Here is a 15,853-nt window from a genome sequence, read left to right as displayed (position 1 = left end):
ACAGTCATCATGATGACTGCATGAATGCTGGATAGACGCGAGTTTTGATAGGTTCTTTCTAGGTGTCGGAACCAATCAAATTTTATCGCGTAACCACATAGCAAACCCGAATTTCGTGCAGTAATTCAATGCTATTGAAAATCGCGCGGAGTAATGAATCTTCCGCGCGATTTTTCATGAGCAACCCGCAATTTACATAGCAACCCGAGATTTGTACAGTAATTCAATGCTTAATTTTCGCGGAGATATTTGTGTTTCCGCGCTTTGTGGATAAGGGTCCGCGCGATTTTATACACTACTTTTGTACAGAGTAGATAATATTTAGGTTCCGCGCGATTATTTGAGCCCGCATTCTCTCCATGTTGAAAGAGAATTGTTCCGACGGAAAATATATGAAAAGTTTCGCGCTTTTAGATTTCGATTTGTATTGTTCTCACACGACTCATTGTGTCAGATATTCAATTTTGCAAAATTCGCTAACAAGAAAACTTTTTTGTGTAAAGAGCATTTATCGTTATTTTGGTACTAGCTTGTAGGAAATTTCAATTCCACGCATTTTGATGTATTACACTTAACCGTATGTTAAAAAACACAAAAATACAGCAATATAACGATTTCGTACTAAACGCATTTCTGTCTTTAACTTTAGATTTTTTTTCAACGTCATTGCATTTCTATGCATGTAAACAAGCGGGGAAAGAGTTTAAGTTGCATCGGTTTAACTCATTTTGCTCGATAGCGTCTTTTGATATTTAGATGATTTTTTCACCACAGTATTGCATCATATGATAGCTACAATTTTTGTTTCGCCTATATTGTTCTCACACGACTCATTGTGTCAGATATTCTACTTTGCAAAACTCGCTAACAAGAAAACTTTTTTGCGTTAAGAGCATTCATCTTTAGTTTGGTATGATTTTGTAGGAAATTCAATTCCACGCATTTTGATGTATAACACTTAACTATATATCATAACACAACAATAAAACAGTCCGATAACGATTTCGTACAAAACGCATTTCTGTCTAACTTAAGATTTTTACAACGTCATTGCATTTCTATGCATGTAAACAAGCGAGGGAAAAGTTTCAGTTACATCGGTTTAACTCAATTCTTTCGCAAACGTCTCATGATATTTAAATGATTTTTTCACCACAGTATTGTATCATATGATAGCTACATTTTTTGTTTCGCCTATATTGTTCTCACACGACTTATTGTATCAGATATTCAACTTTGCAAAATTCGCTAACAAGAAAACTTTTTTGTGTAATGAGCATTTATCGTTATTTTGGTACTAGCTTGTAGGAAATTCGATTCCACGCATTTTTATATATTACACTTTACCGTATGTTTAGACACAACAAAAATACAGTGCGATAACGATTTCGTACTAAACGCATTTCTGTCTTTAACTTGAGATTTTTTACAACGTCATTCATATGCATGTAAACAAGCGAGGGAAAAGAGTTTAAAATGCATCGGTTTAACTCAATTTGCTCGATAGCGTCTCTTGATATTTAGATGATTTTTTCACCACAGTATTGCATCATATGATAGCTACAATTTTTGTTTCGCCTATATTGTTCTCACACGACTCATTGTGTCAGATATTCTACTTTGCAAAACTCGCTAACAAGAAAACTTTTTTGCGTTAAGAGCATTCATCTTTAGTTTGGTATGATTCTGTTGGAAATTCAATTCCACGCATTTTGATGTATAACACTTAACTATATATCATAACACAACAATAAAACAGTCCGATAACGATTTCGTACAAAACGCATTTCTGTCTTTAACTTTAGATTTTTTACAACGTCATTGCATTTCTATGCATGTAAACAAGCGAGGGAAAAGTTTCAGTTACATCGGTTTAACTCAATTCTTTCGCAAACGTCTCATGATATTTAAATGATTTTTTCACCACAGTATTGTATCATATGATAGCTACATTTTTTGTTTCGCCTATATTGTTCTCACACGACTTATTGTATCAGATATTCAACTTTGCAAAATTCGCTAACAAGAAAACTTTTTTGTGTAATGAGCATTTATCGTTATTTTGGTACTAGCTTGTAGGAAATTCGATTCCACGCATTTTTATATATTACACTTTACCGTATGTTTAGACACAACAAAAATACAGTGCGATAACGATTTCGTACTAAACGCATTTCTGTCTTTAACTTTAGATTTTTTACAACGTCATTCATATGCATGTAAACAAGCGAGGGAAAGGAGTTTAAAATGCATCGGTTTAACTCAATTCTTTCGAGAACGCCTCATGATATTCAGATGAAATTTTCACCACAATATTTAACCGCATGATAGCTACAATTTTTGTTTCACCTATATTGTTCTCACACGACTTATTGTATCAGATATTCAACTTTGCAAAATTCGCTAACAAGAAAACTTTTTTGTGTAATGAGCATTTATCGTTATTTTGGTACTAGCTTGTAGGAAATTCGATTCCACGCATTTTTATATATTACACTTAACCGTATGTTTAGACACAACAAAAATACAGTGCGATAACGATTTCGTACTAAACGCATTTCTGTCTTTAACTTTAGATTTTTTACAACGTCATTCATATGCATGTAAACAAGCGAGGGAAAGGAGTTTAAAATGCATCGGTTTAACTCAATTCTTTCGAGAACGCCTCATGATATTCAGATGAAATTTTCACCACAATATTTAACCGCATGATAGCTACAATTTTTGTTTCACCTATATTGTTCTCACACGACTTATTGTATCAGATATTCAACTTTGCAAAATTCGCTAACAAGAAAACTTTTTTGTGTAATGAGCATTTATCGTTATTTTGGTACTAGCTTGTAGGAAATTCGATTCCACGCATTTTTATATATTACACTTAACCGTATGTTTAGACACAACAAAAATACAGTGCGATAACGATTTCGTACTAAACGCATTTCTGTCTTTAACTTTAGATTTTTTACAACGTCATTCATATGCATGTAAACAAGCGAGGGAAAGGAGTTTAAAATGCATCGGTTTAACTCAATTCTTTCGAGAACGCCTCATGATATTCAGATGAAATTTTCACCACAATATTTAACCGCATGATAGCTACAATTTTTGTTTCACCTATATTGTTCTCACACGACTTATTGTATCAGATATTCAACTTTGCAAAATTCGCTAACAAGAAAACTTTTTTGTGTAATGAGCATTTATCGTTATTTTGGTACTAGCTTGTAGGAAATTCGATTCCACGCATTTTTATATATTACACTTTACCGTATGTTTAGACACAACAAAAATACAGTGCGATAACGATTTCGTACTAAACGCATTTCTGTCTTTAACTTTAGATTTTTTACAACGTCATTCATATGCATGTAAACAAGCGAGGGAAAGGAGTTTAAAATGCATCGGTTTAACTCAATTCTTTCGAGAACGCCTCATGATATTCAGATGAAATTTTCACCACAATATTTAACCGCATGATAGCTACAATTTTTGTTTCACCTATATTGTTCTCACACGACTTATTGTATCAGATATTCAACTTTGCAAAATTCGCTAACAAGAAAACTTTTTTGTGTAATGAGCATTTATCGTTATTTTGGTACTAGCTTGTAGGAAATTCGATTCCACGCATTTTTATATATTACACTTAACCGTATGTTTAGACACAACAAAAATACAGTGCGATAACGATTTCGTACTAAACGCATTTCTGTCTTTATTAACTTTACATTTTGACTCAACGTCGAAAACTCTCTGCGAATAGAACAGTGATTTCGTACAAAGTTTAACTTCGCGTTTCTTCCCAACCATTTGACCGATCAACATAACATTTTCGCATTAATATGAAACACGATAATAGCAACAAGTTTTGTGGGGATCATTTTTTGCTAACATATTCGCATTTGGTAGAAATTCTTAGTTTTTCGCATGAAAATCACTTCGCTGACAAGAAAAAAAATTCCCATTTAAGACAAGTATAAAACAATTGATACCATTCGATAAGGAATTCTGTTCTGCACATTTTGATGTATGATACTCCACAATAGGTCTAATTACAAGAATACTGCTGAGAGAAAACGCATTCGTGCTTATAGAAATTTTGAACTTTAAAGTATCGAGTTAAACCGAACGTCGTTAGATAGCGAATAGTTGATAAAACTGTGTTTGTATCGAAGCGGTTTATTTTAACTGTCACAATAACGCGTGAACGCATTTCGATGAAATTTTCATTACCATAACCAGCAAATAAACAGGAACAATAAGAGTTTAAATATTTTGCAAGTAGATAAGTGGATATATGTCAAAATTTCTGTTTATTGGTAAAACTTGGGTTGATATGAAGAAAAGATTTTCATTTCGCAATATGATACAGTAATATTTGCATCATGCGATGGGGAATTTATTTCTGTGCATTTTGGTGTAACATACTTGATGTTTTTGTAAAACGCTGCAGTTATACGGGCAGAAAACCATATCACAACAAACACACATTTCATGAATCGTAATTTTGACCCTTCGTTGTCAGTGCAAATCGACGACGTCATTTCAATGAAACTCATCTTTCAACTTAAAGGGGTGTTTACATATCGACGATAGAAAATTGTGTTTCTTTGACAGTGGTTTAAGTGCAATATCTATAGAACCAGTTGTCCAAATTCCATAAAATTTTCACCAGATGAACCGAAATTTCGATGCGCTCATACTGGTACTATTTGTGTATACAAAATCGAACGCGCGAGTTATGAAATTTTGATTTTAACGCAAATTTTCTCGATATTTCAAATTTTCAAGAACAATTGTACACATAACCATACTATTTGTATATCATTGTGTAGGCGCCAGTGTGCTGAACATTTTGATATATGTGGTTTGATATTTATTTTCTATATCTTCGTTGTACTAGTACAAATCACAAAACACAGTTGAAAAAATCACAGCGCGATAGTTGCTCTTTAATAAAGTTAGTGCGAAATCATATCGAGCTGCTTTCGTCAGTCGAACGTCATGAAAACATTTGAGTTCTCGGAATTGAAAATAAATATTGAATTGTTCAGGCTATGTAGAAAACTAAATGGGTATACGGGAATATTTTGTGCTGATGTTAAATGTTCAGTAATAAATATTTTGATGGATTACTCACATATTTGATATGATCTAGGATTATTTCAGAATGATAGGTTAGTAAATCTATGTTTGACTAGTTTTTTTTTATATACTCGCATTTTGTAGTTTTTACATTTACTCTAAAAATCTGCGTTGGGTACGCCTCATAACAAGATTTGAGACCTAAAGACCATGGATTTGCTTTAACTCGAAGGAAATACTGGATGGATTGTACGGACTCATGCTTATCAATTTTTATGCCCATTCAAGCTGTGAGTGTGAATATTTCGGCTTGTATGGTCATGAAAAAATATCATCACAAAGTCAATATTTGTAGGATTTTTGCATGTTAAGTATGATTTTTTGATTTCTCATCAAATACACATTCAATCGTAACTCAAATCATGAAGAATAAACATTTTCAATGTGCTTTTCTGTCATTCTTCGTTTGGTCGTTGAAGGGTTCGGACGTGTTTTTCGAAGCTCTCGACGTCGTGACCTCATTATAATTTGAACTGCGCGGGTAAAGAACGCTCAGTTGCGACTTGGATATTGACCAATACGGACGTGTTTTTAAAGCGCTCTGAAAAAAGTTTTGACTTTTTATTTTTTTTTACTATGACAGAATCTTAGTTGACTGATGGTCTTTGACAAAGACAGACTTGTTTTTGTGAGCTCTGAAAAAAATTTGACTTTGAAATATTTTTACGATTAAAAAGTTTCAGTTGACTTTTGAACGTTAACGAAGACGGACGTACTTTCGTGAGCTCTGACTATTGATGAAAAGTTTTGAGTTTTACTGACTTGTACTTTGAGAGTAAAATTGACTTCGCGTTATAGAATAGCGACTTGGTACTCAGGTTGTTGAATGACTGGATGACTGTAGTGTTAGGTTATTGTTATGAGATAACAACTTGACTTTGACTTGAGTTGTGAAATAAAATCATACTCTTGAACGTTTAGTATGGACTGACAACGAACTTTTGTGAGCGTTATATATGAAATGTTTGACTTACATTAATTTTTTTGAACGACTTGACTTCAATTTAAGTTTTGACATCGGACTGATCGGACGTGTTTTTTTAAGCCCTGACTGTTGTGAATAATTAAATTTATGTTGTGGTGTCAAGCGATTGACTGTCAGTTGAGGTTCAGATGTCGAGCTGTGCGGACGTGTTCATCGAGCTGCTGTCTACAAAAAACGTGAGTACAATTTTTTTTCGTTTTACTGTTTACAAGTTGCGTGATGATGTATGATGGTTGTAATGTGTTGGGTAGAAATTACTCAGTGCTGATACAGTGTCGATATGTTGTGATGAGCGATAATAGTGGATGATGGTGGAACAGAATATTCATTGAGCTATTTTGAGGAAGCGAACATATGATGGAAAAATGTTGCAAAAATATTAAATGACAATGTATTGAATCGCTTTTGTTGATATGTATGATATTGATTAAATTGTATTTGCACGCTGTAACATTTCTATTTCATTTCAGGGGGCTGTGGTGAGTATTGTAGAATAAATTTATTGTATTATGGAATAAATTAACGATGCTAAATGAAAACTGTTATTGTACACTTTGTATGGATAAACGTGTATGACCACTCTGTCGGTTGGTTTTCATGAAAGCATAAATTATGTGAATGATGATATGAAGGGTAGAATTCATCAGTGCTTGTGTCTAGAAATGCTGAATGTTTATTGAAAAGTCTAAATGCTAGCCAGTACTAAGAGTTGAGCTACCGTGGGAATGTGAAACGAACTGATGGTGTAATATGATGGTGTATTGACATACTTTTCTTATATGTACTAAATATGATATTGCTTTACTTGTATTTGCATGCTGTTAACATTTTTATTTTGTTCCAGTGTGCTGTGGTGAGTACTGTAGATATTACTTGATTTTTAGTGTCTATGAATGCTGATGTATGATAGCTATAGCATGAGCTCAATGCTAACCAGTATTATGAGTTGATGTATTGTGGTGATGCTAATCGAACTGATGATGTAACATGATGGTGAACACTTACTGAATGCATAAAATTTATTGAATTGCGTTTGTTGATATGCACTATAATATGATAAATGTATTGCTTAACATGTATATTTCATGATGTTTAATTTCAGTGGGCTGTGGTGAGTACTGTAGATTGTATTGCCTATGTATAGAATTCAATAAAAGATTATGACTGAAAACTGCTTTTGATTCTTTTTGAACAGTTTTAGGGACTATAAGTCTATAACAAAAATATGTCGGTTGGCGTTCATACAGCAATGTTTTGAGTAGTACAGAAATGTTTCTACGTTTGTGGTCGCCAGTTGTCTGTGATGTGTAAAGTGAAAAATACACGGAGCTTTGAATACAACAAACATTTACTGTTTTAACACAGATTGTGTGCTATGCATTTTTCGATGTAGATCTTTTTCAGATTTGACATGAAATGTAGACCTGACATTTGAACAGAGCTGGGAAACGAAAAGGTAAGTTTGTTAAATTTCACAATGAACACTTGTGTTTTGACAAAAGAAGAGATAAAGTGAGTTTTGTCATCATCATGGTTTCTTTCAGAGTATAACTCGTGAACAGATGAAAACCTATTTTTGCTAGATTTTCATGTACTCTTTTTTTGGATGATAAGTATGTCAGTAACTCAAAATCATACGGCTAGTACAGTATGGAACATGAATGCTTTGTTCAGATTTTCAGATGTGTGCTGGCAGTTTAAGTCTGGCAGCTGAAGTGAACAGTCGTGTTTTCTGGAGCTCCAACAATATGCTAGAAGGTAAGTAACTATGTTTGTTTTGCATTGCATGTTTTTATATGTTTCAGACTTTCAAGCAGAGATGTCATGCTGACTGGAGTTGAGCACAGGGCAGTGACAAAGTGAAAGGTAAGTACTTTTGACTGAATGTTTGTTCTATGCATGTTTTGTTTCAATACATTTCAGGAGTGCTTATCCAGTGATGATATGACAGTTGGAGTGAACAGTGGAGCCAAGCAGTCTTGTTTTTGGAGCTACTCAACAAGCCTTGAAGGTAAGTTTAGAATTTCTCAATGTTAGTGAATTGAAGTACTGTCACTTGCTTTTGGACAGTCGAACAGAACAGACGTGGTTGCGAGAGCTCTCATATCTGTTGTGTTAAACTGTTTTTATGATATGTTATGTTTGTTTGTTTGTTTGTGATGTACTATTTTTCAGATGCTGATGGCAGTGATGGGTTTTCAAGCTGACCTGAACAGAAAAGCACTCATATGGTAAGTACAAAATAGTTGTTATATGGGATGTTTTGTGCATGCTTTTATGTTTCAGGTGTACTTGCTGACAGCGACGAAGACGAATCAAGAAGAGGAACATTGTTGAGAAAGTGATTGGGACTTGAAAACAGGGTAAGTGTAACACTTGTGTTTGTTTAATTTGTAACATGCGTGCTTTGCTCTGTTTCAGATTTCACATGCAGAAATTAAACAGGATTTCAACTGCTGAGACACAAATCATCAAAAGTAAGGTAAGTTTTAATCCATTGATTTGAGTTGTACAATGTGTTCTTTACTTTATTTCAGATTCGAGTCACTGGTTTACACATGGAAGAAGATTTCCACGTCTGTTACTCAACTCTACAGAAGCAAGGTAAGTCGATCAAATTTTTGTTTTCATTTGTACTGCTGTAATGTGATGGTAAACTTATGCTATTTTTCATGTGTGTCATGTACAGATGGATAATTCAAGTTTGATCTGTGTTGGTTTATGTTCAAAAACGTTTTACATGTATGTGTGTTTGAAGATGTTTTGTTTCAGTGGATGTCCAGATGGCAAGCAGTACAGACGTGTTTCTTGGAGCTGCCAAACAGTGAGTACAAACGTTTTATATTTTTCAGTTGTTTACTCATAGAAGTCTGTGAAAGATGATAACAAGGGTTGAATCTATCAGTACTTGTGTCTAAAAATGCTGATGTGTGACGGTTTACTGAAAAGGGTAAATGCTAGCCAGTACTAACACTTGAGCAACCGTGGGATGTCGAACTAACTGATGATGCACTATGATGGTGAACACTTACTATGTGTATCGAAATGCTTTTGTTGATATTTATTATAGATGATTTGATATTGGTTAACATTTGTTTGCATGCTGTTAACATTTCTATTTCATTTCAGGGAGCTGTGGTGAGTATTGTAGTATACATTTGTTTCAATAATGTTTGAGTAGTACAAAAATGTCTTTACTTTTGTGATCGCCAGTTGTCTGTGATATGTAACGTAAACAAAAAACACAGCTATAAAGCATACAATTGTTTCGAAATTTTATCAATGATTGTATACTATGCATGTTTTGATTTAGTTCGTTTCAGATATGACATGACATGAAGAGTTGACAGTCGAACAGAGCTGAGCAATGCAGAAAGGTAAGTGTGTTTCATTTTTAGTATGAACACTTGTATTTTGTTTTTATATGGTATGTTTTGTGCATGCTATGTTTCAGGTGTACTTGTAGTCAGCGACGAAGACGATTCAAGAAGAGGAACATTGCTGAGAAAGTGAATGGGACATGCAAACAGGGTAAGTGTTACAATTGTTGGTTTGATTTTTACCATGCATACTTTGCTTTACTCTGTTTCAGATTTCACATGCAGAAATGGTCTCATAGCAGTGCCAACAGTGAATAAGGATTTCATCTGCTGTGAAACAACTCAACAGAAAGTAGGTAAGCATTGAATGAATGCACTTGAGCTGTACAATTTGATGTGATGCTTTTCTCTGTTTCAGATTCAAGTTCCTGGTGTAGACAGAGAAATGTGTTTGAAGAAGGAATTCTACTACTGTGATTCAACTCTACAGAAGCAAGGTAAGTAGAAACAAAATTTTGGTTTAATTTAACTCATGTGTTTTGCACTGCATGCTATTTTTCAGGTCTCTCGTGCAGTGATGGAAAAGAAGAAGATTTCAAGAAAGAATCACTGCTGCAACTCAGGCCTATAACAAGGTAAGTGTTTACTATATTGTATACAAAATGTTTCTCTGTTTTACTCTGTTTCAGGTTTCAATTGCAAAGATGTTGCAGAGATGTTTTGACAGCTTGAGACAGAAAAGAAATTCAGCAGCTGTGTCTCGACTCTAGCCACGAGGTAAGTCAAAACAAATATACTGGTTTGTATGTAATGTTGTTATGCCCTTCTATGTTTCAGACTTACATTGCTGTGACTGTTCGACAGTGGGTCAAAAAAGAGACGAATACAGGTTTCAAGAAGAAAATTGGCTGTTAAAACTCTGCACAAAATATGAGGTAAGTAAACAACTCTTTTGGTTTGTTTTGTGCCTTGTTATGCTTAACTATTTTTCAGATTGAAATGGTGGGTCGTTACAGAGCAGACTTTTGGACTACTGAGAAGTTGAGAAACAGAGAATGATTCAAGATCAGCTAGGTAAGTCTTGATTATTGTGCATTGCTAAATGTTTTTTTTCATTCCAGTATGGCTGTGGTAAGTACACAAACTTTCTATAATTTAATATTGAACTGTTTTTATGACCTGTATTCTGCATTGTAAAATGTCTGTTTTTCATTTCAGTATCCTGTGGTAAGTACACTAACTTTCTTTAATTTTCATATTGAACTGTTTTGATGACTTGTATACTACTATGCAATGCCTAATGTTTTTTTCATTTCAGTAGCCTGTTGGTAAGTACACTAACTTTCTATAATTTCATAGTGAACTGTTTTGATGACTTGTATTCTGCTATACAAAATGTGTTTTTTTCATTTCAGTTGCCTGTGGTAAGTACACTAACTTTCTATCATTTCATATTGAACTGTTTTGATGACTTTTATACTACTATGCAATGCTTAATGTTTTTTTTTCATTTCAGTAGCCTGTTGGTAAGTACACTAACTTTCTTTAACTTTCATATTGAACTGTTTTGATGACTTGTATTCTGCTATACAAAATGTGTTTTTTTCATTTCAGTTGCCTGTGGTAAGTACACTAACTTTCTATCATTTCATATTGAACTGTTTTGATGACCTGTATTTTGCATTGTAAAATGTGTTTCTTTTTCATTTCAGTATGGCTGTGGTAAGTACACTAACTTTCTTTAATTTTCATATTGAACTGTTTTGATGACTTGTATTCTGCTAAACAAAATGTGCTTTTTTCAATTTCAGGTCAGCAATGGTAAGTAGATTGTGTTTCTTTATGTATAACTGTGTATACAAAGTTTTTTTTTCATCATAGCATGTCTTTTATATTTATGCTTTGTTTAAGTAAAATGTTCATAAATCATTCTTATCTTCAAACTAAAAATGTATTGTGCTATGCAAAATGTCTGTATGATTTCAGTTGCCAGAGGTGAGTACCATTACAGTTGAAAAGTTAGTTTTGTTTAGTTAAAGTTTTGGTTCACAGTTCTGTTTGTTATTTGGCAAAATTTACATGTATGCATTGAGTCTTGATTTCAGCTAGATTGTGGACTGAAGAAGATTGCCAGCAGAGGGATTGGATACAAGATACAAAGTAAGTACTGAGTTTCTTACTAAAAGTTTTGAGTTGTATTCATCGTGTGTTAATATGCTATGATTGCTATGAACATGACTTTTGTATTTCAGCGAAGACAACATAGGTAAGTAAAATTGTTATCTGTTTCATGTTTACTGTTACAGTTCAATATTGTGTTTATAAATTGTAAGTTGTACAAACACATTCAAAAGTTTCTGATCATGCTTTCGATTTCATTTCAGCTTTACTGCTGGACGAGTGTTCTCTACTACTAGACGTGTCAGGTTTACTACCAGGCGAGCAGTGACAACAAGGCGCCTTTGTGGAAACAACACAACAAAAAAGTGAGTATTAGTTGAAATTGTTTTACTGTATGTTATACTTAAATGCAAAATTGTGCACATAAATTGTAAGTTGTACAATTACAATGAAAGTTTCTGATCATGCTTTCTATTTCATTTCAGCTGTACTGCTAGACGAGCAGTGACAGAAAGGCGCCTGAACATGCAACACAAAACAAAAAAGTAAGTATCAGTTAAACAGTTGGTAGAGTTGTGTGTTTTTCTTTAGCAGTTTGTGTTTACTATTTTATTTGATACATGGTATATTACACATGCATGTTTTTATCATTTCAGGCTGTTTACTTTCATCGTTTACTGTTTAACACAATTTGCTTTTCTATTTTCAGTGCCAATATCCAAACCTTGATGTGGACACCGAGTAGTCAATACATACGTGTGGCGTATAGCTGCGACAAAACCGTGGGTCCATCGCACCGATAACTTGAACATTGGCCCGTGTATGGACATCAGTGCAACTTTGTGAATCCATGTAACTTTGTGAATCCATGTAACATTGCGAATGTGTGTCGATCGAAAAATGTGTACATTCTGCACTGAAACGAACTCGGTGTTGCAAGTGGCAAGTGTTGACAGTGTGTATGTTTATGTTTATGTTTTTACATGAAAAATAAAGGAGATTGTTCTCCTACCTTTTTTTTCCTTGTTTTATTGTGCTGGCCAGCAATATTGATGTATTGATGTATGTGTTTGTGTTTAAACTATGCAATACCAAAATCAAACAAAAAATAAACATTAACAGTCATTAACTGTGTTTGGGCGGCCGAGGGGTTTAAGACTCCACAAGTGTGAAGCGCACTGATAGCACTTGGGGGTAAACACCTCGGTATTTCGGTGCTAAAATGTTTTCACGGTGCTTATTTTGACGCACTGTTAGAACTACCAACCAGTAAATGATTGCTTGATTTATAAAACAAATATTCAGTCTCTACTTTGGCACAAGAGACTCTAAGTATCAAATACCAACAATTTAGACGCAGACAATCACATGGTGGTACACCAGTCCGAATATACTCATTGCTCTAGCCAGGATTGCAAATTACTTGTGTTGACTAGCAAGGCTCCCTAGTAACGGAGCAGTGTTACTGGCGTTTTTTGGGTCGATAGTGCTTAGGTGAGGTTTTGCTCGAATCGGGAGCGGGTCACTCGCTTGGGCGAGTTAGTTTTCGCTCGTAGTTTCCAATCTGGCTAGATCAATGTAAGGTTGTTTTGACTGCTATTTGGCAAGCAGAAAGACAACAGCGGTTAATTGACTGAGTATGGGCGACCGAGGTATGTAGGTGTCAATAGACCGACTCCACAAGTTGCGAAGCGAACCGATAGCACTTGAGGGGAAACGCCTCGGTTTTCGGTTCTAACATGTGTTATCCATGCTGTCGTTATACTCTGGCAAGGCTCCTCAATCTATCGCGAGGGACACTCATTATTGCCCGCAAGCTTTAGAACCTGACGTGGGTCGATGCGTATGCGAGTCCGAGGACGCGATGGCATTTGATAAGGCTACCAACCGGTTGATAACACGCATTGTTCAAATTGTTAGGTTTAAGTCTGCTAGGGCTGGGGTGGGAAGGCGACTTCTCTTGTACTCAGACAAGAGGAACGGTCACAAGTCCGTAAAAACGCCGAGTGACACCACTAGCTTGCAAACGTACAAAGCAAAAAACTTTCAAACTTGAATTTGAGGTAAAATGATAAAAAAAAACTATATGAATGACTAACCGATATAAGATATTTTCCATATGGCAACAAACTATGCTACTCAATGTTGTGTTGAACATTAATTGCGCCTTACGAACTACTCGTGTTGAGACTTACATTGAGTGACTCGTAAACGTAAAGCAGTTACTCGCTTTTGACTGCATACACATTTTGTACAACGGTTCGTTATTGGTATAACTTGTCTTTCAGTGAGGCACATTAACATAAACGTTCAACAGTATTTAGGCTTTATATTGCGCTTGTAGAATATACGAACAAAACACACTACATAAATGACGTTTAGGGATTATTTTGACTTTCCATTTGAGATGATATGATGAAAAAGTATATACATCAGTTTAAGCGACTTTCATGAAATTCACCACATGGCCATAAACTTGCGTTATTCAATGAAATGTTAAAATTTCGCTAGCAAAATAAATAAAAACTATATACGCAGTTTCATAACTTTCGATGTATGATCATGAAGTTTGAAATTGTGCAAAGCAATTTTGCGTTAAAAGTTGCATGTAGTTTTATCCCGATCTGAAACGTTTCGCTACAATACAGCCGTATTCGAAACTCAACAACTCAAATGTTTGTACAGAACAATACGAATGTTCCCATTTTGAAACGACAGTAAGTTAAACAAACATTTAGTGGTAAAGCGACATTTCTTGTACTCAAATAGGAGAAACGGTCACGAGTCAGTACACAAATCATAGCAAAACTACACTCTGCAGCTTGTATGAAACGTGTTTACAAAACCAAAGTAGTTCAAAGCAGAACGCTTTTCCTTCTTCGAGGGAGAAGAAATCTGGGTGCAAGTCCCGGCTTTGGTTATAACACGAATACTACTCGCTGCTCAATAGCAATATTCATCATCCTATCCTTATTTAAGGAATACAATCGATTTTTGCCATACGGCCACAAACTATGCTACTAAGTGTTGCGTTGAACATTAATTGCACGAAATAAACTACTCGTGTTGAGACTTACATTGAGTGACTCGTAAACGTAAAGCAGTTACTCGCTTTTGACTGCATACACATTTTGTACAACGGTTCGTTATTGGTATAACTTGTCTTTCAGTGAGGCACATTAACATAAACGTTCAACAGTATTTAGGCTTTATATTGCGCTTGTAGAATATACGAACAAAACACACTACATAAATGACGTTTAGGGATTATTTTGACTTTCCATTTGAGATGATATGATGAAAAAGTATATACATCAGTTTAAGCGACTTTCATGACATTCACCACATGGCCATAAACTTGCGTTATTCAATGAAATGTTAAAATTTCGCTAGCAAAATAAATAAAAACTATATACGCAGTTTCATAACTTTCGATGTATGATCATGAAGTTTGAAATTGTGCAAAGCAATTTTGCGTTAAAAGTTGCATGCAGTTTAAAACCTGAAACATTTCGCTACACTTCAACCGTATTCAACACTCAAGAACTCAATTGTTTGTACAGAACAATACGAATGTTCCCATTTTGAAACGACAGTCAAGTAACACAACTGCTTGAATGTTTTGAAAAGCAGTATCGCTTCATCGCTATGATTTGGTTGTGAGATGTAATATATAGTATAGTAGCATCAATGTTACAGACCCGTAAGCACATTCATACACCTGCTTTAATATTTCGGAAAGCAGTATTACTTCAATGATATGGTTTGGTTATAAGATACAATATATGATGTATTGATGTAACAGATCTGTATGCACATGTTAAACAACTACTTGGTTAGTTTGGAAAGCAGTGTCGCTTCAATGCTGCGTCAAAACATTTCTGCAAGATGTGAAAAATATCTATTTGAATGGGATTTCTGAGGTTTAGCCATCGCCGAAAGGCCAATGTTTCTTCATGTATGTATGACAAAAGTTACTGCTATATTTGCTAGTATGCTAGTCCGTATTGCATATCGCAAGGTGGTAAAGCGGCTCTTTTCATTTCGCTGTGAAAAGAACGGTCACAAGCCCGTACAAACGCTGAGTGACACCTCTTGATCATGTAGCTTGTATGAAACGTGTTTATACAACCACAGTAGTTCAAAGCAGAACGCTTTTCCTTCTTCGAGGGAGAAGAAATCTGGGTGCAAGTCCCGGCTTTGGTTATAACACGAATACTACTCGCTGCTCAATAGCAATATTCATACTCTTAGACAGTCAAGTTAATCGCGGGACCAA

At 34.8% G+C, this 15,853-nt stretch overlaps 2 long non-coding RNA genes across 2 annotated transcripts; both read left to right on the top strand.

Annotated features, from left to right (window-relative positions):
- Positions 1 to 5,466: 5,466 nt before the first annotated feature.
- LOC127840516 (uncharacterized) lies at positions 5,467 to 11,258 on the top strand. Its single transcript, XR_008030529.1, has 3 exons — positions 5,467 to 6,309; positions 6,978 to 10,088; positions 10,291 to 11,258. It is a non-coding gene; the product is annotated as an uncharacterized LOC127840516 (long non-coding RNA).
- A 391-nt stretch (positions 11,259 to 11,649) lies between these two features.
- On the top strand, positions 11,650 to 13,523 carry LOC127840508 (uncharacterized). The gene is made up of 3 exons (XR_008030528.1): positions 11,650 to 11,939; positions 12,060 to 12,119; positions 12,284 to 13,523. It is a non-coding gene; the product is annotated as an uncharacterized LOC127840508 (long non-coding RNA).
- The last annotated feature ends 2,330 nt before the right edge of the window (positions 13,524 to 15,853 follow it).

This window comes from Dreissena polymorpha, chromosome 1 (assembly GCF_020536995.1).
Source record: "Dreissena polymorpha isolate Duluth1 chromosome 1, UMN_Dpol_1.0, whole genome shotgun sequence".
NCBI classification, from domain to species: domain Eukaryota; kingdom Metazoa; phylum Mollusca; class Bivalvia; order Myida; family Dreissenidae; genus Dreissena; species Dreissena polymorpha.
This window is presented reverse-complemented; position numbering and strand designations above follow the sequence as displayed.